The 24,570-nt window shown below is 37.3% G+C and overlaps 1 protein-coding gene and 1 pseudogene across 14 annotated transcripts in view; one reads left to right on the top strand and one right to left on the bottom strand.

Annotated features, from left to right (window-relative positions):
• Positions 1-24,570, bottom strand: part of ERC1 (ELKS/RAB6-interacting/CAST family member 1) — a 528,761-nt gene that overhangs the window by 144,489 nt on the left and 359,702 nt on the right. The window lies entirely within an intron of this gene.
• On the top strand, positions 15,794-15,912 carry LOC111750872 (5S ribosomal RNA; annotated as a pseudogene).

Here is a 24,570-nt window from a genome sequence, read left to right as displayed (position 1 = left end):
GGAGTAGAATCAACCAGGTTTCAGATAAGGTGTGGTGGGATACGTATCAGGGCACCCACTGAGAACAAATAAACTCAAGAATTTTATAACCAGCCAAGTTGTTCTTCAAGTATAATGGCAAATAAACGTTACCAAGTATATAAAAATAAGAAATGAAAAACAAGTCAGCACCCATGAGTCTTTCCGGAAAATAAATAAATAAACCAAAAATCATTAAAGATGAAGCTCAATAAACAAAAAGATGAATTAAAGTAAAGAATTCAAGAATAGAGAAAATGTGGTAAAAGGCAGGACATGCACTGAATTTAAAAGTGGAGCCTAGACTAAATATATTCAGGAATTACTGTTATAAAGCCAAATGTAAATATTATAAACCTTGGCAAAGCTGTAATAAAAATATATCATAGAAAATTGTTAAGAAGAGTGTTAAGTTTCATTTTTTAGAGCAGGGGTGAATTAATACCGATTAAAATAAAAAAAGATACTGTTAAAAAAAAAATGACTCCAATCTCTTTTTTTTAACCTTGTAAGAATGTCTTAGGAATTCTCCTATACAGTAAAGAAATATTTAATTGAAATTGCCTTTGTTTATTCTGTTAAAATGAAAAAGTTAAAATTAATTTTTAGTTCAAAATGGCATGTTATTATGATTCCATTAACATCCCTCCCATTGTCCCTCTTGTACATATGCATGGAAATAGGACAGGAATCATGCTCACCTACTATAAATGATGATGATTCTTTCCAGGCAGTTGACTTTTGCCTAGATTTTTGCATTCTCTTTGCTACTGCTTACATTTTAAAAAACAACAATCATTTATAATTTTAAAATTAACACTATAAAGTTCTTACTCTTCATGAATAAAAAAGAAGTTCTGAAAAGAAGTACATTAAAAGAAAGTGCATTTAAATTTTCAAGTCAAGGTACATCTCTCCAATCTTATTTAACATATGGTTCATAGTTATAGACTATACACTATAATTTATGTATTTGCCAAAGTGAACTCTGACTTCAGCAGTAAAAGACAGAAGAAAAAGCATGAGCTCTGGACTTCAACTCTGTCACTTACTGGCTACGTAACCTCAAACAAGTAGCTTCCTGAACCTCACTTTTCTGATCAATAAGATGGCAATACAAATCCCTAAACTTCCCACAGGTGTTAAGATGGAGAGAGTTTTAAATTGTAATATACCACTATTACAGCTGTGAATCCAGCACATGGTAGGCACTTAAATGTAGTTTTCCTAGAGAGCTCAGGGTCTGACAACAGAAAAGGAAAGACCAATTACATTCTAGGTTTTATACGTCTCTCCGATTACACTTCTAACCATTAGTTAAGAGTCAAATGGATGCTAGTTTCATTGCTCCAAGATTAATGTGCTAAGATGATGATCGAAATGTACTGTAAGGGGTTTAACATCTCCCCCACTGAGATGTTGACAGAATCTACTGCATATTCAAAGTAAAGGTCATGATTAGCAAAGATAAACAATCACCACAGGACTGGATCAAGTATCTTGAAAATATAATACATACCCCCTTAAAAACGTAATCCACCCCGCTTTTCAGTCCTATAAACATATTTTAACCTAGTTAGATGTTTTATTTATAAACTAAGATGAGATGTTTTTACATATGAAATTCATAATTTAAAAGATAAGCCTCTACACTTCAGAATATAGTTTGTTTCAGCTTACTAGCATATAGAAGCATTACAGGGAAACTAGAGTAACAGGAATTACTTGGTGTGCTAATCTTTCTTAGTACTGTACAGAATGAAATAAAAGCATTTGAGCCTTATGTGAGAGGGAGAGGGTGAAGAAGAAGCATGACACAGATGGTCACATAGAGAGGGTAGGAAAGGTAGTTAAATGATTGATTGAGCGATGAAAGTAATGAGCTAATCACAGCTATACAACTCCCTAAAATATGACTCATTAACAACACCAAGATAACTAAACTCTCACGTTACAGGAGAACCTACTTCAAGGAAGAACTGGCACGTTAGCTTTTGTGCTAAATCCAGCATTCCTGGTGTAGTCCAGAGGACTCTTTAAGTTGAAAGCAGCATGATGACTGAATGAGATATTTTCATCCCCAAATAACGTGCAGCTAAGCTACAAAACTGTGAAATACAAACATTAGTACCAAAGCTGCTGTAATTTGACAGTCCCATGAAATACTTAGAATCAGTGATACAGGCAAAAGGCGGAAAGACTAGTTGTGACAAATGGAACTCTCCTTTGAGGGACAGAGTCTACAAGCAGAGGGGGGGAAAAAAAAGACTGCAACCGTCCTTTGCTCAGGAAGCTTGTTTGCATAGGACTCTGTTGACCTCGTGTTGCCTACAGGAGGGATCCCCAGGAGAGCTGTAAAGTCTGCTTTAAGTCCAGGTGCTCTCACTCTTGTCTGTCCAAACAGGGCTATTTTCTTAATAAACATTTCAGAGCTGCCTAGTGTTCGGACTGATTAGTTTAGGGGCTGAAGGGAGCTGTGGGGACAGTATGAAGTGATGGGCAAAAAGGGCAGATAACAGAGACATTTATTTTTTTCATTAAAGTTCTAGAGAGTATGCTTAATTCTTAAATGTATAGAGTGTTCCTATCCGGACTCACACAATAGATTCCTCACTCATCTTCTTTTTTAGTCTCTTCTCTTTCCAAACAATCCTTAACAGAGTCAACACTATCTTCCTGAAATGCAAATTGGATCGTGTCACTTCCCTGCTCCCTGTGCCTACAGAATAAAAATCTAAAGACATTTTAATTTTTTATACCTCTGTGACTTTTCATATGCTATTTTCTCTGTTAAGAATACTTTCAAGGTCCTCTTTACTGATTTTTCCCTTAAGAGATAGTGAAAGTCTGTGAAGCCTGGCTTTACATTCCCAGGTAGACTTCGGTCCTTATCTCTCTTCATGCATCCACTGAACCATGTTCATACCTTCTTTCTATCTATTATCACACTACATTATAATTTCTGTTTTTGTGTATTTCTTCACAAATCAGGGAAGATTAAAACCATGCCTTTTCATCTATGAATCCCCAAAACAGAGCAGTAGCTGGCACAAATGCTTACCATTTTGTGAAATGTCCAAATTCTTACATTTTTCTAAAGTTCAAACAAATTTTTGAATATCCATTTAAAGTGATTGAGAAACAAACCTATCAACAGAATTTAAAGTATGCCAGACTGATCTGAAGGCCTTAAATTCCTGGCCTATTAAAAAATATGACTCCTGCGACACAGATACAACAGAGTTTGCTGCAGCACCATTTACAACAGCCAAAAGATGGAAACAACCTAAATGCCCATCAACAAATGAATGGATAGACAAAATGTGGTACCTACATACAATGGAATACCACTCTGTCACGAAGAGAAATGAAATTCTGAGACATGCCACAATATGAATGAAGCTTGAAAACACAATGCTGAGTGAAATTAGGAAAAATGACAAATATTGTATGATTTCACTAATATGAAGTACCTAGAGCAGGCAAAGGTATAGAAATTAGAGTTTAACAGTGGTTACCAGCGGTGACAAAGACAGGATCGGGGGGAGGGCTATCACTGTTTGGGCAGCAAAGAGGTTTTTGTTTATGGGGTGGAAAAATTGGCAACAGATAAAGGTGATGGCTGTACAAACATGATTGAGGTAATTGGTCTTATTAATTTGTACAGGTGAGAAATGTTGAATTGGCAAATGTGTTCTTTACACTTTTACAACAATAAAATAATATATAACTTCTATTAAAGTCTATTTCAGAGCCTTGCCTGGCATTCAATAGACACTCAATAATTTTAATGGTTAAATGAGTTGAATAACTCCATTTCTCTAGTAAGCAATTTGTGTTTTGAGGATACAGTTTATATCTCTGGGAATCTTCATTTGATCCCCAATTCCTGTCCAACCTAATGTGGCTATAAGGTGAAAAGAGAGTTTTGATTCCCTCAGGTACTGGCAGAAATACTGATCCAAAGAGGCTATGTTAGAGACACAAAGTGTGATCAGCTACTACATTTCTTAAATAGGTTAATTCTGTTCAGGTCCCAGACAAGTTAAGTTTCTGAGTTTTATGAAACTCACTGTTGTCAGGACAACCATACTGAAATATGAGAAGTCAAAAGGGGAAAGGGAAACATAATAGCTTATATCAGGAAGGGAAATGAGAAAGAAAAAGAGGTACCTGGCAGGCTCAGGCTTTAGTCATCTGTAATTATAGAAACCCATTTTCAATCCTTAATGAGGCAGAAATCAGCAATTATGGATTTACTTTATGTCTAAAAATGTGACCTTCACATATGACTAAGATATGCAAAGTAGTAAAAACTCACTTGCCATAGCATGCATTCCTCAAAAAAAATTAACTAAAGCTGGCTCACAAGGCTGTCCTGAATATCACACATACTGTTCACTCCCCAGCTAGCCTATCAGTCTAATCCCTATTCTACACGGGTTAGGAAGAGGGGAGATTTTCCTTGAGGTTAGCAAAGCAGGACACAGATCTCCAAATATGTCTGTCTCCTCACTTCATGAGTAAGGGGACCGTGTGAATGGGTGAGTTAATGTTCCCAAGGAGCATATGCCAGTTATTAGGCTTGAATGTGTCCGAACAAATTCCAGGGTGTTAGCACTATTGCTTCCACCTACCTTCTATCTCTAAAATTGGCTAAACAGTGCCTCATTGACCTTTCCAAACTCCTCCCAAGGATCATTGCAGACTCTTAAAAGATGTGAGTTAATGCTCCACTCATCCGTTGTCAACTACTTCTCACACTATGTGTCATGGATTGAATTATGTCCCCCCAAAAATGTGTGTATCAACTTGGTTAGGCCATGATTCCCTTTATTGTGTGGTTATCCTCCATTTTGTGATTGTAATTTTATGTTGAGAAGATTAGGGTGGGATTGTAACACCACCCTTACTCAGGTCACCTCCTTGATCCAAAGTAAAGAGAGTTTTTCTGGGGTGTGGCCTGCACCACCTTTATCTCTCAAGAGATAAAAGGGAAGCAAGCAGAAAGTTGGGGACCTCATATCACCAAGAAAGCAGAACCAGGAGCAGAGCACGTCCTTTGGACCCGAGGTCCCTGCGCCTGAGAAGCTCCTCAACCAGGGGAAGATGGAGGACAAGGATCTTCCTCCAGAGTGGACAGAGAGAGAAAGCCTTCCCCTGGAGCCGATGCCCTGAATGTGGACTTCTAACCTACTAAAAAAAAAGACTGTGAGAAAATAAATTTCTCTTTGTTAAAGCCATCCACTCGTGGTATTTCTGTTATGGCAGTACTAGATAACTAAGACACTACGTAACCATGAGAAAAGGGTCCTAAGCCTAACTTGGCATACTTTAAAATTATACCAAAACCTAACCAGTATAAAATTCTGATGGGTTACCAATATGGATCATAATGTTATTTCTATCAAAATTATTTCTAAATAATCTTATTTCAATTTTAAAAAATAATGTATTAACTACTGTTACCTGGATAATCTACTGTTGTCTCATTTATTGCTGTTGTTGTTAGGTGCTGTTGAGTCGGTTCTGACTCATAGTGAACTTGTGTACAACAGAGCGAAACGCTGCCCAGTCCTGTGCCATCCTCACAATCATTGTCATGTTTGAGCCCACTGTGTCATCCCATGTCATCAAGGTCTTCCTCTTTTTCGCTGACCCTCTACATTACCCATGTCATCAAGGTCTTCCTCTTTTTCGCTGACCCTCTACATAACATAGCCTCTTTGGATCAGTATTTCTGCCAGTACCTGAGGGAATCAAAACTCTCTTTTCGCTGACCCTCTACATTACCAAGCATGTATAGTTACATATCCTGTAACCAACTGCCATCGAGTTGATTCCTACTCACAGCAACCTTACAGGACAGAGTAGAATTGCCCCGTAGTTTCCAAGGAGCAGATGGTGGATTCAAACTGCTGAGCTTTTGGTTAGCAGCCGAGCTCTTAACCACTACACCACCAGGGTTCCATAGTTATGTACAGCTATGGCTATATCTTTGTATATGTTACCAGTAACATTTTATAGGTTAGTTACAGGGTTTCTAAGAATTACATGGAAGGTCCCTCTCTTCCATCTTTCATCTTACAAATCAAATGTCCTTTTTGCCTTTTTGATAATCTTTGTCCAGCAGGAGTAGCCCTCTGAGCTTTGGGAGGATCTAATAATGTATTAACTGATACCTGAATAATCTACCTGTTGTCTTATTTATATAACCTTTGGGTCCTCATCTATTCCTCTAATCCTCAACAACTTTTCTTGGGTGAGTCATATAAATCCTAAAAGAATGACTTATTAGATATGATGTTAGTATGTGGCATATGAATTTTATGAACAAACTGCAGTACTATGACCTCACAACAGAGAGAACAATTAAGTTGGGAATAATAGTGAGTCGAGAAAGGATTTTCAAAGGTGCTAATATTTAGGCTATGCCTGCAAAACTGAGGAAGTTTTTGTTATGTGGGGAGGACCTTCCAAACACATTTCCAAACCAAGGTATTAAAGTGCCTGACTGTGTTCAGCGAACTATATGTTTTTAAACAAACAGTTTAACTTTATTCACAATTCTAAGCCAATAAGCTTTGACTTCAGAGCTTCAATATTTCTTACAGTGTAAAATGCATGAACTTTCAAGGGAAATGGAAATGTTAATATTCTAATGTTTTAAGTCAATATGTGTGTGTTCCTCTGGAAGAACAGTTAAGACAGTGGTGGAATAAAGTGGCAATATACTACTGAAGAGTTAAGATAGCAAGACCTAGAAAATACCAAAACCTTAACAAAAGGGGATCAGATAAATAATTTATGGCATACCATTCAGTGGAAAATTGAAAATAATACTGTAGATTGATATTAGCTGATTAAGAAAGAGTTTCACATTTATGGGTTATTGGGAAAAAAATCTTTATGTGACTATACACTCGAAGAATCAAGTCTGAATAGTCATACACCAAACAATGAGTTAGCCCTACGTAGGATTACAAGTGATTTTCATTTTCCTCTTTAAATATTTATGAAATGTCTGAATTGAAAATATAAGCATAAACGACTTTTATAAGAAAAAAAGTCAACAACAATCCTTCCACTCAGAAAAATATGAAACCAAAACTGTTCCCATCAAATTGATTCCAACTCATTGTGACCCTACAGGACAGTGCAGAGCTGCCCCATGGGGTTTCCAAGGAATGGCTGGTGGATTTGAGCTGCTGACCTTTTGGTTAGCAGCTGTAGTTTTTAATCACTGTGCCACCAGGGCTCCTTGAAAAATATACTGTCCCCAAAAAGAACTGTAGAAGACATTAGAGAGATATCAGGAATTGCTTCCTGAAGGATAAATTTGGTTTACACAAGTGTTTCATTTGTCTATATGGTATTTGTTTTGTGTTTAAACAAACTTGAATGCCTTCAGACTGTCCCACTTCAATAATTTATCTGCTTGGTCTTCAAATACATCTGAATTTGCTAACTCTAGTTCCTAGAACTGAAAGACTGGACCAAACAACCATGGAAGAATCTTCTCATTCATGCAGACTGAATCATACGCTCTTCATGTTCAGGTAGCTGCTTAAAAATCTGGAATTGTTTCATAAATTCAGAAGGATCAGAGATTGGTAGGAGAGGACTGGTTCTAGCCCAACATGTTGCTGAGCCTGGAAGCCCGTCTGGTTTTACTAAACTGGCTATGGGAAACAAACATCTGAACATTTGACTAGAAACTAGAAATTTGGGAACCTAAGTAGGGGTCACCACTGTGGCCTATGCAGAAATTTGGTCCAGCAGGGGCACATCACCACAGCAGGGAAAAAAAGGCATCCATAGAATTATGTAGGACCATTTACTGAAAATCAAATGAACCATCCTTGGTTTCTCCATTTCCTTCATCCCCAATATCCAATCCATCAGAGTGGCAAAAAGTTAAAAAAATAAAATAAATAGAACTCTCCAATAGCACTTGGAATAAAATTCAAACTCCTTCAAGGCTTTAAGTGGCCTGGGTTTGACCTACCTCTTTGGTCTCATTTCCTATTAACCCCTAGCTCAATCCTGCTCTACCTTCTTTCTGGAATGCTCTTACCCCAAATATTCACATGACTAACTTCCTGTCATCATTAAGGACAGCGCATTTGAGGGAAAACCTAAAAGAAGCATTCCTTGACCATCTTTTCTAAAAATTTTCCCACACCACCAAAAACTCCTGGCAGTCACTGTCTGTCACAGAACTCTTGCATTTTCTTCCTGTCACTTAAAACCAAAAAAAAAACCCAGTGCCGTCGAGTTGATTCTGACTCATAGTGACCCTATAGGACAGAGTAGTACTGCCCCATAGAGTTTCCAAGGAGCGCCTGGCGGATTCGAACTGCCAACCCTTTGGTTAGCAGCCGTACCACTTAACCACGTTTTAACGCCACCAGGGTTTCCTCCTGTCACTTACTCACATATGAAACTATCTTATTTCTTTACTTATGTCCATTCCCTCCATTAAAATGTAAATTCCATAAAGGCAGGGACCTTGCATTGTTTGATCACCTGTGCATCTCTAGTAAGTAGAACGCCTCTAGCACATCAGAGATATTTAATAAATGTTTGTTGAATGAAATACTTCATCTACAATAATGATATTATTTGGCAGTAGCCATCTGAACTTCCAAATTCTTCCTGTTAGCCTGGTGTCTGGAAACTCTTCTAGCCTAATGGATATTTCATCAAAATGACACTAAGGGAATAAAAATAGGAACCAAACCAACCAAACCTGTTGCCGTCAAGTCAATTCCGCCTTATAATAACCCCATAGGACAGAGTAGAACTGCCCCATAGGGTTTCCAAGGAGCAGCTGGTAGATTTGAACTGCTGACCTTTTGGTTAGCGTCAAGCTCTTTACCACTGTGCTACCAGGGCTCCAAAAATAGGAAATAAATTCATAAAAATGTACAGATGGGAACAGATCTTTCTTGCAAATCTCCAAAGAGGTTCAGAGCTCAAAATCAGCATGTGTGGAGGGTAGGAATGAGAAGTCAAAAACCAGGGACTTCAATTAAAGTCCATCTATTGAGCAGCTACAACAGTTACCCCTCTTCACTTTTCTATCCTCTTACACAGGATAGGCAGCAGAGTACCTTCCCTACTACTACAATAAGCAAGCAAGCAAGCAAAAAAACCTGAAGGAATCATCTCTATGATACTAAATAAACTACCTGGGGGATATTTTAGGAATGCTTATGTCAGGCAACCCTGGTGGTGTAGTGGTTAAGTGCTACGGCTGCTAACCAAAGGGTCAGCCGTTCGAATCTGCCAGGTGCTCGTTGGAAACTCTATGGGGCAGTTCTAATCTGTCCTGTAGGGTCGCTATGAGTCGGAATCGACTTGACAGCACTGGGTTTGGTTTTTTGGTTTTATGTCAGGGTTGGTGCCACAGAATAAATTCTTCAGTTTCTCACTGGAGGTTGGCCTCCAACCTAACAACTTGATCCATGCCCACTCATCCTAAAGACATGTCTTCCATGGACAGCTTCTGCTATGCATATGAAGCTCAGTCAGCTGCATCCCTCAGAGGAGAAGTCTAACAGGGAAGTAAACCTACAAACACCAAGAAAGGAATCTCAACCAGCCACCTACCACAATCAATCCAGTTCTTCTTAAATATAAACGGACAATTAAGGATCATTAAACACACGTACGAAATCTCTAAAATTAAAGAGAAAATAAACAAATCTCACATCTAAGGTTGGAGAAAACAAGTAATTCGGGAAGCAGAAGAAAGTTTTTAGAAGGTCTAATTAATTTCCTCAGAGAAATTCAAAGACATAGAAGCCATAAAACAGATACAGGAGTCTATGAAAAAAAAAAATTCAGGTTATTAGAAAGTTAAAATGCTGAATGCCAAATTTTGAAGAAATTCAAAAGAAGGACTGTAAAATAAAATCAAGGAAATCACCTCAGAACTAAAGAAAGAAAATAAAATAAAAAATAAAGAGTTAAAAATATAAGAGAAATTGATTATTAATTTAGGGAGGTCCCAAATCTAACTACCAGAGGTTTTAGAAGGCATGAACAGTAAAGATGAAGTAGAGGAAATGGCCAAAGAAATAACACAAAAAATTTTCTAAGTTTTTCTTTTAAAAAGACACATGGATATGCCCCAAAATCCAGGCGTCCTCGGATTCAAAGAAAGACTTCTGGTCAAGGTGGTTTAGTAAGTTCATGCTCTGAGGTATAAAATATATAGCAGTGACAGATAAAGAGAGATCCAGAAATCCATAAAAAAAAACCCAGTGCTGGGCTCAATTACAACTTAATCATAAGCGTGGACCAGAAATGGAACAGAGCTGCAAAGTGATATGCAGGGCTGAAGCTATACCCCACCAGCTCTGGATCAGAGAGCAGGCTGGGGTGGCTAGAAATTTGACTCCTATGGGTTGATAGGAATTAAAAGCGCTTTACAGGAGACAGAGAACTAGAGTCACACTCATTGTTTAACACAAAGAGCTATGATTCCTAGAAGGGCTGTCATCAACTGAATTGTGTCTCCCAAAAATATCTGTCAACTTGGCTAGGTCATGATTCTCAGTATTGTCTACCATTTTGTCATCCAATGTGATTTCCCTAAGTGTAAATCCTATCACCATGATGTAACGAGATGGACTAGTGGCAGTTATCTTGATGAGATTTACAAGATTTGATAGTGTCTTAAGTCAATCTCTTTTGACATATAAAAGGGAGAAGCAAGCAGAGAGACATGGGGACCTCATACGACCAAGAAAGCAGCGTCAGGAGCAGAGCATGCCCTTTGGACCTGAGGTTCCTGTGCTGAGACGCTCCCAGACCAAGGGAAGACTGATGACAAGGACCTTCCTCCAGAGCTGACAGAGAGAGAAAGCCTTCCCCTGGAGCTGGCACTCTGAATTCGGACTTCTAGCCTACTGGACTGAGAATAAACTTCTCTTTGTTAAAGCCATCCACTTGTGATATTTCTGCTACAGCAGCACTAGATAACTAAAGCAAGGGCTTATAAGGAAAAGCAAATCTTCTTCCTCCCCACTGTTAAGTGTTCTCTAGGATTAGGGCACAGAGAATCAAGAAGACAGCCTCAAGAACTGAAATAGAACCAAGTCATCTATTGGCTCTATGACCGGATCTTTGTGGCAGCCTCAATGTCACCTTGGGTCAGGAATCACCATTATACTGGAAATGTTCATACCACTACTATTTGTTAAGTGTCCCAAACTGTAAACAATCCATTTCCATCAACAGTAGAATAGATAATTGACTCATAAATGATCATATATACATATAAAATATAACACTATGTAAGACTGATACAGGACTGATATAAGACTGAAAGAACTTTTCAACTACATGTAACAATTTAAATAAAGCTCACAAACATAATGCAAAGTGAAAGAACCCAAATAAAAAAGAGTACTTAATTTGTAATTCCACTTACATATAATACAAAAGCAGGTAAAAATCAATATATGCTTTTTAGAGGTCAGAATAGTGGTTATTCAGGGGAAGTGTTACTGACTGGAAGGGAGCACAAGTAGGGCTTTCTGGAGTACTGGTAACATATGTTTCTCGACATGGGTGCCGGTTAGATAAGTTTTTCAGTTTGTGACCTAGTAAGTGGAGACACTACATTGGACATAGCTAAAGAGGGAATCAGTGAATTGGAAAAACAGTACTAGGAATTCACTCAGAACACAGAAGAGAGAGAGATCAAATAGAAAAATTAAGAGGCATGGAAGAAAGACTCAGAGACCCAGAACAGAGAGAGAAAGAGATAAAACTAGAAAACAGAAATTAAGAGACAAAGGGAGAAAGACTGAGGTACTTTTAATGTAAGTCTACCAGAAGCTGCAAAAGAACTCTAGAGAATGGGGGAAACAATATTTGAAGAGATAATTGTTGCTAATTTTCCAAAATAGAAGATGAGTCTTCAACTTTAAAGTATTACGTTATGTCCTTTATGTAAAAAATAAAACTTCAACTATCAGAAGTCAGAAGCTGAAGAAAGGGGAGAGGGAGGAGTAGAGGAAAGGAGAGAGGTACTGATAATCTTGCTTTTTTGTTTTTAATAAACTTCATTTTTTAGAGCAGTGTTAGGTTTATAAAAAACGGTGCAGAAAACAGAGAGTTCCCATTTGCACACCTCTCCACACTGTTTCTCCTATTATTAACATCTTGCATTCTTATGATACATTTATTACAAATGATGAACCAATATTGTTACGTCATTAACTAAAGTCCATAGTTTACATTAAGGTTTACTCTTTATGTTATATAATGCTATGGGTTTTTATAAGCGTTTAATATCATATGTCTACCATTGCTGATAACCTTGCTATAAATAGTGGCCAATCAAAAAGTTCCTATGAAAATCTGAGAGAACAGAAAGTTTTAAGTGATTTAAAGTTAAAAGCTAGCAAATAGGAGTACTACAATAATAATAATATCAAAACTGGGAGAAAGAATGAGGGAAGGCAGGCAGCAATTGAAGTTAGCTAAATCTTAACCTTTTGTAGCAAGGAGTCAGCAAGAAATATCACTATGATCCTAAAGTGTAGAGTGATGAAGGAAACTTTAAAAATAAAAAAAATAATTCACTATAGGATGTGGGACTGGGTGCAAGAAAATTGAGGTATTGTTGCTTTCTTTATAAATCCTGTACTGTTCGATTTTTCACCATGGTATGTGTTATGTTAATTATTTCAGGACAGGAAAGAATAGAAAATACCGATCCTGTATAAAAGTAAAGTTTCTTTTCCTAGTTAACATATCAGAGGAGACTGGTTCTCAGTCATAAAACAAAGGGTACCTCTTGAAACTTCAAGGTTGAGTCCACTGCTGCTGGCTGTAGGATTTAAATATCCCCATCTCAGGTTTTATAATTTACTTCCACTGGGAATTGTTAAACTATTCTCCAGAATCTCTTTAAAGGTGAAACCAAGCACACTAGAGAACTGAGGTCAAAAGCCCTGGAGCTCTTAGCTTAAATCATCTTTGACTTTTCCCTTTCCTTCAAACCCCATATATCCCTTTGTCATTAAATCTTCTGTTCATTCTATCTCAGTACTTCTCCAGCCTCCACCTCTGACATAACCCTAATTCATTATTTCTTCCATGAATTATTTTAACATCCTTTTTTGTTATATCTTAATTGTTCACATCTTCCCTAACCCTAACTAGGTAAGTTCCAGGAGGGCAGCATTAGGTGGCAAAAGGAAACCAAGGTTTTAGTTCCTGCTTCTTTCTACTTATTAGTATAATTGGAATAATCACTTTCTTAAAGCCTCAATTTCCTCAACTACAAAATGAAGGCAGCTCTTTTTCAGGCTGCTTTGAGGCTTCCATAAATTAACAACAAAATACATACTTCGAAAATGTAAAATGCTACAAAAATTTTATTATTGTTGTATTTATTGCATCTTTTTGCATTCTAAATAGAAGTTCACATACAGAAAATCTACGAAGTGCCTCTGGGTGGACTCTAAGTGCCAACCTTTTGGCTACTGTGAATAATGTTGCAATGAACACTGGTCTATAAGTATCTGTTCAAGTACTTGCTTTCAATTTTTTGGGGTATATAACTAGGAGTGGAATTGCTATATTTAGCTTTCTGAGGAGCCGAAATGTGGCAGAGATTTTAACTCTAATTTTAACCTGTATCTTTAGGTATCAACACTGACATCAGCAATTTAATACTGAAAGCAATTTAATCTGATCAATTTCCTAAACCTATAAATCAATTTATAGAAAATACTACAACAGAGAAATACGTTAAATGACACCATAGGATGTAATCACCAAAATCCAGATTGTAGGTCTAAGAATCTGACTTCTTACAACAAATAAATTGAAAGGGGGGAAAAGAGATGGAGAGGGAATTTAAAACTAAAATAGATTCAGGAGACACAAACCAATTGCAACATATGGAATGATTTAGATGTTGAGTTGAACAAACTGTATACAAACATAGAAACCACAGCTGGGGAAATGTGAATACTAACTGGATATTTGATGAGAATAAAGAATAACTGTTAAATTTTTGTTTTTAGCTGTGATTATGGTACTGTCAGTAAGTTTGTAAAAAGAAATTTTATCTTTTAAGAACATATACCAAAAGATTTAAGATGAAATGTCTGTAATTTGCTTCAAAAATGAAATACAATGGAAGTGTGAACACAAATAAAATTAAACTAGCCATTAAGTCGGTAATTGTTGAAGATAAGTGATATCTTTGCTCTACTTCTGAACATGCTTAAAAGTTTTCATAGTAAAAAAAAAAAAAAAAAAACCTTATCCAAAAAAATGGTCAGTCGACAAAAGACCTGATTTCCATGTCCTAAACATAAAATGCTATTAACTAGAATCACAAACTGGATATCAGAAATTTAATAACTGTATTATATTCCATTTGAGTGGCTTATTAAACAAAATCACAGAAAAACTTAATGTCAAAAAATAAGAGAAAATCAAGCAATGAAAAAGAAGGTGAAAAAAATCTGAACTAAAGTAACAACTCAATTCTAACCTTCCAGTAGCCAAGACAAAGAGAGAAACATACAGCTGTTGTTGTCTAAAAGAAGGAAACATTCTAACTCATCATATAAAGTTTTTTTCTGTTTTCAAATTGTTTTTTGGTTAAAAATCTCTATAAAAGGAACATTAATATAGAGGGTATCATCCATCACAAAATACTTTTTTCTACATATAATTATTTTTAAAATTTAGAGACTTTCAACACCCACCATTATTCCATGTTTAATACACTTCTGTAATTAATACAATGCTTTTTGCTTTGTTTTCAAAATGTTCTATACCCTAATTGGAATGTTGGTTACACAGGTGTTTATATTTGGCGAAACTCATCTAAACAAGCCCTTAAAATCTACGAGAGTATAATCTGTAAATTATATTCCAACTAAAGTAAAAGGATGTTTAAGAATGTGGGCGTGGGCAAATCTGCTGGGGAGAGGAGGGATAGGGCTCTTCCTTACCTTTTTTTTTTTTTTTTAATTAAAAAAATTTGTGGTGGTAAAATACATATAACATAAAATTTGCCATTTTAACCATTGCAAGTGTAAAATTTAATGGCATTAATTATTTACAATGCTGGGCAACCATCACCACTATTCCCAAAACTTTTCATCATCCCAAATAGAAACTCTATACCCCTTAGACAGGAGCTCCCCATTTGCCCTCCCCCCAGCCCATGGTAACCACTAACAAATTTTGGTCTCCATACATTTGCCTATTCTAGATGTTACATGTAAGTGGGCTCATATAATATTTGTCCTTTTGTGTCTGACTTATTTCACTTAGCATAATGTTTTCGAGGTTCATTCATGTCATAGCATATATCAGAACTTCATTTCTTTTAATGGCTGAATAATATTCTGCCATATGTATATACCATATTTTGTTTATTCATTCATCTCTCTCCACATTTTGGCTATTATGAATAATGCTGCAATGAACACTGGTACACAAGTAACTGTTTGAGCACCTGCTTTCAATTGTTTTGGGTATATCCCTAGGATTGGAATTGCTGGGTCATATGTTTAACTTTTTGAGGAACCTCCAAACTTTTACACGGTGACTACACCATTTTACATTCCCACCAGCAATGGGTGAAGGTTCCAATTTCTCCACACCTGCATCAACACTGGTTATTTTCTGTTTTGTTTGTTTGTTTGATAACAGTCATCTTATTGGGTGTGAAGTGGTACCTCACTGTGGTTTTAATTTACACTTCCCTATTTTTTTTAATGAAGGAGCCTAAGGCTATACTACCCCGAACACGCCCTATCTCTTCTGATCTCGGAAGCTAAGCAGGGTCGGGCCTGGTTAGTATTTGGATGGGAGACCGCCAGGGAATACCAGGTGCTGTAGGTTTATTGGAAACCCTGGTGGCCTAGTGGTTAAGAGCTACGTACAGCTGCTAACCAAAAGGTCAGCAGTTCAAATCCACCAGATGCTCCTTGGAAAGCCTGTGCGGCAGTTCTACCCTGTCCCATAGTGTCGCTATGAGTCAGTATCGACTTGGCAGCAGTGGGTTTGATTTTTTTTTTTAATGACTAATGGTGTTGAGCAACTTTTCACGTGCTTATTGGCCATTTGTATATCTTCAGAGCACTGAATATTCAAGTCCTTTGCCCATCCTAGGATTGAGTTGTCTTTTTGTTATTGAGCTGGAAGAGTTCTTTGAATCTGTTGCCAAATCCAAGGTCATAAAGACATATCTGTTTTCTTTTACGAGTTTTATGATTTTACCACTTACATTTAGATTGTTGATCTATTTTGAGTTAATTTTTGTATATGGTATGACATTGGCTCAAGCAAAAATGTTTTATACTTTCACATTAAATCGCCTACTGTGTGGGCTACTAAGTATGCATGCATAAGCGGCTGCCACATTTGGAGTCAGAGGATGGGACGAGATGGAAAGGTAAATGAGTGATGAGGCCTGAATGGGATGGAGTCAGGGGATGGATGGATGGGAAAGTAAATGAGTGATAAGACCTGAAAACAAAAGGATCTGTGGAATTATAAACTAAACTTGGAATAACGGAAGAGTAACCAACAATCGAAGTAGCTCTGGTAGCACAGTGGTCAAATGCTCAGCTGCTAACCGAAAGGTCAGTGGTTCAAACCCACCAGTCAGCCTGCAGGAGAAAGATGTGGTAGTTGGATTCCATAAATATCAGAGCTTTGGAAACCCTATGGGGCAGTTCTACTCTGCCCTACGGGGTCACTCTAGGTTGGAATCAACTCATCAGCAAAGGTTTTTTTTGTTGTTGTTGTTAACTAACAGTCATAACTATAAACAAAACTGAAAGATTTACTTTAAGTATTGACATTGCTTTCAATTAAATTTGAGATTATTAGAAAACAGTTCTAGAAATTGAAAATCAAATAAATAGGAGTAGGTAATATTTTTGCAGTCTCTAATTTGGCATACCATATGTATCGAATAATTTTTTCAATAGAATGAAAAAAATATATATATATATAAACTTTTATAGCAAAGAAAAAACAAACAAACAGAAAACCCTAAGTCCGTTGCTGTCAAGTCAATTCTAAATCATGGCAACTCCATGTGTTACAGAGCAGAGCTGCTCCAAAGGTTTTCTTGGCTGTAACCTTTACAGAAACATATCTCCAGGCCTTTTTTCCTCGGTGTCACTGGGTGGATTCAAACTGCCAACCTTTAGGTTAGTAGTCAAGTGCAAACTCTTTGTGCCACCCAGGAAGACAGAGAGACGGACAGACACAGATGCACAGGTATATTTTTAGTAAACTTTGTATTCAAGCCGCGCTTTCAATGCTCTCTCTGACTAGAATACCCTAGTGACCGTGACTAAGATCTCTGGCTCGCTATGTTAAGAGTAACAAAATATATACTCTTTGCCATCCATGAGTGACAAGGTACACTTCTGACATGCATCCAGGAAAAGTCCACCTGTTAACCTTCTTGAAATGAATTCTACTAAAAAGTAAAAATCTTGGCAGGCTCCAGAGTGAGACATGCTTGCTGTCTGGGTTCTTTTCCCACCCAGCCAGCAGGGCAGACTTCTGAGTTCATTATCACTTCATCAGTATGTCTGTTAGCTGCCAATGTTGAGAGAAGACTAAAAAAAAAAAAAAAAAGCCACTCACTAATTCCTGGCCTTTGTGCCTTCTCTCAAGCAAAAGCAAATCCAGAACAGATGGATACTTTTTAAACCCACTTTACCCATTTGCTCATTTTAATCTATCAGATCAATTCACCCAACTCAGAATAAGGAATGACAAACAGACACTAGATATGTCATTAATTGGGCACCATTAAAATGCCCTATTGTAGGGACTAAGAGCAAGAATGGCAATATGTGAGTTGGGGGAAGAAAAGAGCATTCACCTACCTTTCATGTACTGTTGAGAACTGGAGTTCGAGTATGATAGAGGCTCAGAGCTTATATAGCAAAGCAGCAGGAGCAAAATTCTGGTGAATGGAGCAAAGTAGGTTGGGAGGTAAAAAGAGCTAACCAGACAGGTCTCAAGATAAAAAGTGGTTTCCTGTTACACATTTAAAACAAGGAACAGAGCAAACAAAAATAAAAAAGCAGTAATTTCTTCTAAACAAACCATTTTCCCAATGTCTTCTATTTTGGATTGCGGATTCCAATCTTTAATTTTTCCTTGTTAAAATGTGGCATAGTTAAATTCTTTGCAGCTAATTCAATACATATTTTACTCATATTCAGAGAGAAAAATTAGTTAAAGAATACTGAGGAAACAATTTCTAGGCATAAGGCATAATACATAGAAGAGTATATTCTAGGTATAATTGTGTTTTCCTGATAAAATATAGCATTTGATTCTCTAATGTTCACGACACCAGGGCTTCAAACCGGTTTGAACCAGTTCAGTCATGGCCAACAAAGTGAAACCAGAACATGCCCGAATTTTTAAAATTTGGGAGATCCAGGACCACCACCAGAATGGGAAAAATTACAGGTTGAAGCCCTACAATGGGAGACTCGGAAGAGGCGTAGTGAGCTCTTTCAGGAGCGTGACGTGTGAGACTGGATTATCGCCAGGATTGAGGAGAGTGACACACATCAAAGCAGCACAGTCGGCAGCTGTCTCTGAGCACGGCACTGACTCTGCACAAAATCCAACTCTGCACAAAATCTGACGGGCAAGAGATTTGGTCGCTAGGTAATGAGTATGCTGCCCTTGTTTTCTAAGTGTGAGATTAAGCTTCTAGCAGAGCTTTCACCCATAATTTTTACCATTCTGGTTCCGGTTTCCCCCAATTTTTTAAATTTGAGTCTGTTCTGCTGTAGCTTCCTTGGCAATGATTGAACCAGGAAGGACCAGTTTGAAGCCCTGCACAATATGCATGGAATAGTGAGCAATGAGGCCCTTTGCAAATGATGTGACAGTAAAACAGTCATGGACAATGACCATATTTTTCACTCAGAAATATAATTTTATTTATTTATATATGGCATATGTATATAACAGTGCTTTGAAAATTGCAATATGTAGATGTAGGAAGTTGTTTCAATTTTTAAAGTTAATCAACATCCTACATTTGCTGAAGGGAAAGTTAATATCTGAAGTGAAGATAAAACAAATTTCAAGTACCTTTAATCTGATATCTTTGTTGTAAGCTTTTCTTTTTCTATCACCAGCCTCACAATTCAACTAATCAAGTAAGTGTGGTTGATATTAAAATTATTCAGGTTTCAGACACTGCATACTCATGTCCAACATTATTTGTCAAAAGGTGAATATTAAATAAAAGCTGAATATTCACATTCCCCACAAAATATACACTATATACCAACTTGGGCCTTCTTTTTTTTTTCACATCAGCTTACTTTACAAATGTAATTTTTGTCTACTTTGGAGATGAAGTAGCCTGGCTATAAAGAAGGGAGATAGAAGGCAAAGTAGGTTTTTTTCAATTCCTAGACCAGAGCTTTCTTTTCATTAATCCTGTTAGGACGTACAAACTCTTATTAATCCGTAATCAGCAAGTTTAAGGAAATGCGGAAAAAGGAGTCAGAGATAACTGCATTAAGCCAGCAAAATCAAAGAAAATTTGGCTATTCTAAAACAGACAAGTAGAGGTTGGCAAACTGGAAAACCAAGCCTAGAAAATATAAGCATGTGCAAAATGGAAAAAGGACTAATGAGGAAAGTTACAGCAGTTTCAAAGAGGGTAAAAGGTCAGTATTGGAAAATCGTACCAGTTGAGAAGACGCGAACGTAAAAGAAACTGCAGAAAATTGTGGAATTATCATTACTGAAGATGTTTGTGCTGGAATCCAACATCCAACTCTCTGGAATGGGATTACCGTAATGAATGCTTAATTTTTAGCAATTTCTCTAAGTACTACATCTTATTAAGCTGGAAAAACATGAGCCAATAGTTTCTGTACAGTTTCTCTTACCAAAAACTGTGCAAATGAGAATAAATGAACATGGATGTTGCTTGGTATAGTGGAAAGAACCTAGCAGTTATCAAAGTTGTAGATCTAGTCTCCATTCTGTCACTAAACTGGCCTTTTGACGGCACAAATTACTTAGCCATTCTGACTATCAAAAAAATATTTACAACAAATTTGCCAATTAGTTATGCTCATTTTCATAAGTGATGAAACCTGGTTCAAAGGCCACGCCTTTCAAATAGGTGGCAGAGCCAGGGCTTGTATATCTTTAACTCTGAAGGCCACAATTTTAATACAATACTGTTGCCTCTCAGCAGCCCCAAATGGTGCCAGAAACCTTAGTTTTCTGTGGTTTTGCTGATGAGAGATTTGCCATCCCTAATGCCACTGCCTTACTCGAGATCTTTTGGTGTGCTGAACTAGCTCCTTGACAAGTTCTCCCTGTCCCCTCTATCATCTCTTGTCTACTTCCCATATTGCTTCCAGAGTTCTATTCCTAAGTGACACAAACTTGTTATTTTCACACTCTTGCATAAAATGTTCCAAATATAGGAAAAATGACAAAACTTTTGGAAACACATGTGAATGTCTTCATAGCTGCTTCCAACTTTCCTTCCTAACCTCATCAATCTAGTCATAATGAGGTACTTGCTATTACCCAAACACATCTATGCCTTTGGGAAGGCTGAAGACTGCCCTAGAATGCCCTTCCTGTTTCAACCATACAGATTTTTTTTTTTAACTCAATCTTAAAATGTAGTCTGTCTGCACCAAGTAACTTCCTCTACAGTTACCTTGCTGACTATCCCAGAATGTATTTCTTCCTCTCTACTGGCAAAGCACTTAACTCAATCTTTAAAATACAACTCAACTGTCACTTCCTCTGTGATCTTTCTCCCCTAATTTACCACTGAGCTGATTCTTCACTGAGCTACTATACAGTATCTCATGCGTATCTTTATGAGATACATTAGTTTTTGAGCCTGTCTTCTCTACAGTGAATTCTCAGGGTTTTATCTTTGTCTTATTGCTCCCCTCGTGTTATTAGAATGTCTGGCAAATAATATTTAAGTTTGTTAAATGAATTAATAAATTTGGCAGGGGGGAAGCGTTCATCATCAGTAAATATTTTCACTTCCTCACTAACAGTACAGGTGGTCCCATTTCCAAACATATCAAACCACAAGAGGTCAAAGCCACCTAGCTTTGGATGTACGTGTATATTGTGGGGGATATGGGGAGGGAGAAGGGGAGAGAAAAGATGACAGAAGGAGCTAGAAAGACAGGTGAGAACTGGACTGTGCACAGCCTTAGAAGGAGCTGAGACTTTTATCCTGAAGAAGATGGGGTGCTGCTGAAGGATTTTTAAATTGGGAAATGACCTGGCTATATCTGTTTAGCAGAAGAAAGGATAAGGATGAATTCAAAGGTGAAAATGACCTGAAGGCAGAAGATTCAGAAGGTAATTTGAACAGGTGAGGTGAGAGATGAGGAGGGGCCTGAACTAAGGTAGTGAGGTTAGAGAAGGAATGGATTGCAGTAGCCCAGGTTGGGGGTGGGTGGGAAGCAGAGTAGGAGTGTGAGGGGGCAGGGGGTTGAAGGACGGGGTGTGCAGTGGGCAGAAGGAGGAATCAAGGTTTTAAAGTTTAAGGAACTGGATGGAGGTTAGTGCCATTAATTAAGATAGGAAATGTAGGATACAGAATCAGTTTGCAGGTAGAAATGAGTTGTTTTGTACATATAAGCGTTCAAGATTCCTGTGGGATACTGAGTTGAAAATGCCTAATCACCACAAGAAAATATAAGTCCAGAAAGTTTCAGGGGAAAAGGCTTGAGGTTTGGAAGTCAAAGGTACATGAGATGGCAGTTGAGGCTAAAGAAGGAAAAGTAATACGAGTATCACCTCCCATTTATTAAGTGCTTTCTATATGCCAAGAACTATTCTAAGGACATATATGTGTTAATTCATTACATTTTATAATATAGGAGGTAGTTCCCATTATCTTTATTTTAAAGATGAGGAAATTGAGACAAAAAGATTTTAACTATCTTGCCAAGTTCACAAGGTTAGAAATTGGTGTACCTGGGATTTGAACCAAGGCAGTCTGGTTTCAGAACTCGCCCTCTTTAACATCAACTCTAGTAGCATAAGGGAGGAAAGACTGCCCAGATTGAGGCTGTAAATAGGAGATGAGCACGCTCAGGCTGGAATCCTAGGGAACATCAACATTTAGGAGTAGAAACAGTTCAATTCCATAAACATTTACTAAGTAACTACTATATATTAGTAGATTAATGTGTGCTAGATATTGGGAGATAATAAAAAGATAAATAAGAAAGAATTTACAGTCAAGTAGGGAAACAGATTTACAAATAATTAAAATACAGAATGATGATTTAGTAGAGAGAGAACAGTAACAAAGGACTAAAAGGAGTAAAGACAAATAAGTATGAGAACGAGGTATCACAGAATCCAAGGAAGAAAACAATTTCAAGGAAAAAAAAAAAAAGAGTGATCAGTACAGTGGTAAATGGTATAGAGCAGCCACATAAGATGAAGACCAAAAAGATTATTATACTTTGCTTCTTGACTTTTGAAAGGCAACAAACTCTGAAATTTCATACTGGAGAAAACGGTATCTTCCAGTTAGGTATTTTCCCTGAAGTGTGGATTTGAAATTTTCATAATTCTAAATACTGCACATGACTAATTCAAGCATCAAATACTTTAACAGTGTGGGATCTAAGTCCTACTGTTCTCTCACTTACATGAACTAGGAAAATATCAATTCATTTCAAATATATAATCTCAAATGAGCACAATTTATTTAATAGGGTCGCTATGAGTCAGAATCGACTTGATGACAACAGGTTTGGTTTCTTTTTTTATTTTTATCGTAAGTTTAGAAGTAGACGACTGGCTACTTCTCAAAACATTGAAACACAGAGAATGTTCTGATTACTGGTTCTAAAATAATTACTACAGCAGAGTAGTTCCAGTGGTATGGGAAGACATAAACTCTATTTCTAGGACTATGCTATTAAATTGGGAGTGACTCTTAGTCTTAATATTATGAGCACAAAGGAGGGAAATGCTTTACTCCACGTAGTTGGGGAAGGAGCCCTGGTGGCGCAGTGGTACGCATTCAGCTGTTAATAGAAAGGCCAGTGGCTCGAACCCACCAGCTGCTCTGTGGGAGAAAGACATGGCAGTCTGCTTTCGTAAAGATTACAGCCTTGGAAACCCTATGTGACAGTTCCACTGTGTCCCCTAGGATGGCTCTGAGTTGGAATAGGTTTTTTAAGTTTTTGTGTAGTTGAGTACAACGAATTGAATCATTCATGGCAGAGAAGCAGGAAGCGGTTAAGGAAGACAAACACCCATTGTACTGAACACCCAAATGTTATTTAAAGCCTTGAAAGCATCTTTTTTTTTTTTTTTAAAGCATCTGCATGTTTTTCCAGTATCACCTAAAACCCTGGGTAAAAGATATGCTATTTAAAATACCCATAGAGAATATTCAGCGGGAAAAGAGCAAGCTTGAGATGTCTCAAGTTTCTAGGAGGGAAAAGTATTTTGCCTTTATATTATACTCAGAAGCAAAACAGATAATTCAATGCAGGGGCTGCATTTTCTATGCTGGTAACTCAATGTATAATTTATTAAATAAACACATCATTGACAATCTCCACAGTATAAGATTACAGCAGGCAGCTGTTACCTTTACAAGAGATACCTGTATCTTCTATGGTTGTTAAAAAAAAAAATGGTAGTTAAGAATATGTAAAAAGGGGAAAAAATTAAGTTTACGTTGTTGTTGTTAGGTGCCGTTGAGTTGATTCCAACTCACAGTGACCCCACGTGATGGAGCAGAACTGCCCCGTAGGGTTTCCTAGGCCGTAACCTTTACGGGAGCAGATTGCCGTGTCTTTCTCCCATGGAGGTGCTGGGTAGGTTTAAACTACCAACCTTTCTACTAGGAGCTGAGCACTCAACCACTGTACCACCAAGGTTCCTTAAGATAAAGTTAAACATATGGTATCTGTAGCAAAGTGAAAGTCACTGTTCTGTAATTAAGTGTTGGAAAAAACAAAGACTCAGAAAATAAGCATAAATCTAGCTTGATAATACCAGGAGTAAGAAGCAATCATGTACCTGATAACAGGATTAGTAACTATGCTCTTAAGTATCCTCTTCAAAACTATCTGTCATTCATTTTATTTTGCCTGGTTTAAGTCTCAGTGTAAATTTCACTCATGCTCTCAAGTCCAAAGGTTACATTTCTTTTAGTCTTAAGAAAGTGCAAAAGAAATAATTATCATATTCCTTTGCAGACAGTCCAAATCATCTATGTCTCCACGACCTATTGTATTTTGACTGGCAACAGCCAAATACCCACCCTCATGGCTGGTGCTGGCCTTCAGAGAATACGTGCAGGTCTTTACACTTTCTTCAATAGCAGTTGATACACCTGCTGGGTCAGTAAAATCAAAAGCAAAAATAAAGAAAAAAGTCCACATTCTGTTAAATCTCATGGCAAGGCTCTGACTACAACAGGCCAACACAACTGTGCCCTGATGAAATTTTTGATCAGCCTTGTATGAATTT

This window comes from Loxodonta africana, chromosome 4, assembly GCF_030014295.1.
Source record: "Loxodonta africana isolate mLoxAfr1 chromosome 4, mLoxAfr1.hap2, whole genome shotgun sequence".
In the NCBI taxonomy this organism is placed as follows: domain Eukaryota; kingdom Metazoa; phylum Chordata; class Mammalia; order Proboscidea; family Elephantidae; genus Loxodonta; species Loxodonta africana.
The sequence above is the reverse complement of the archived record's forward strand: the minus strand, read 5'-3'. Positions and strand labels throughout refer to the sequence as shown.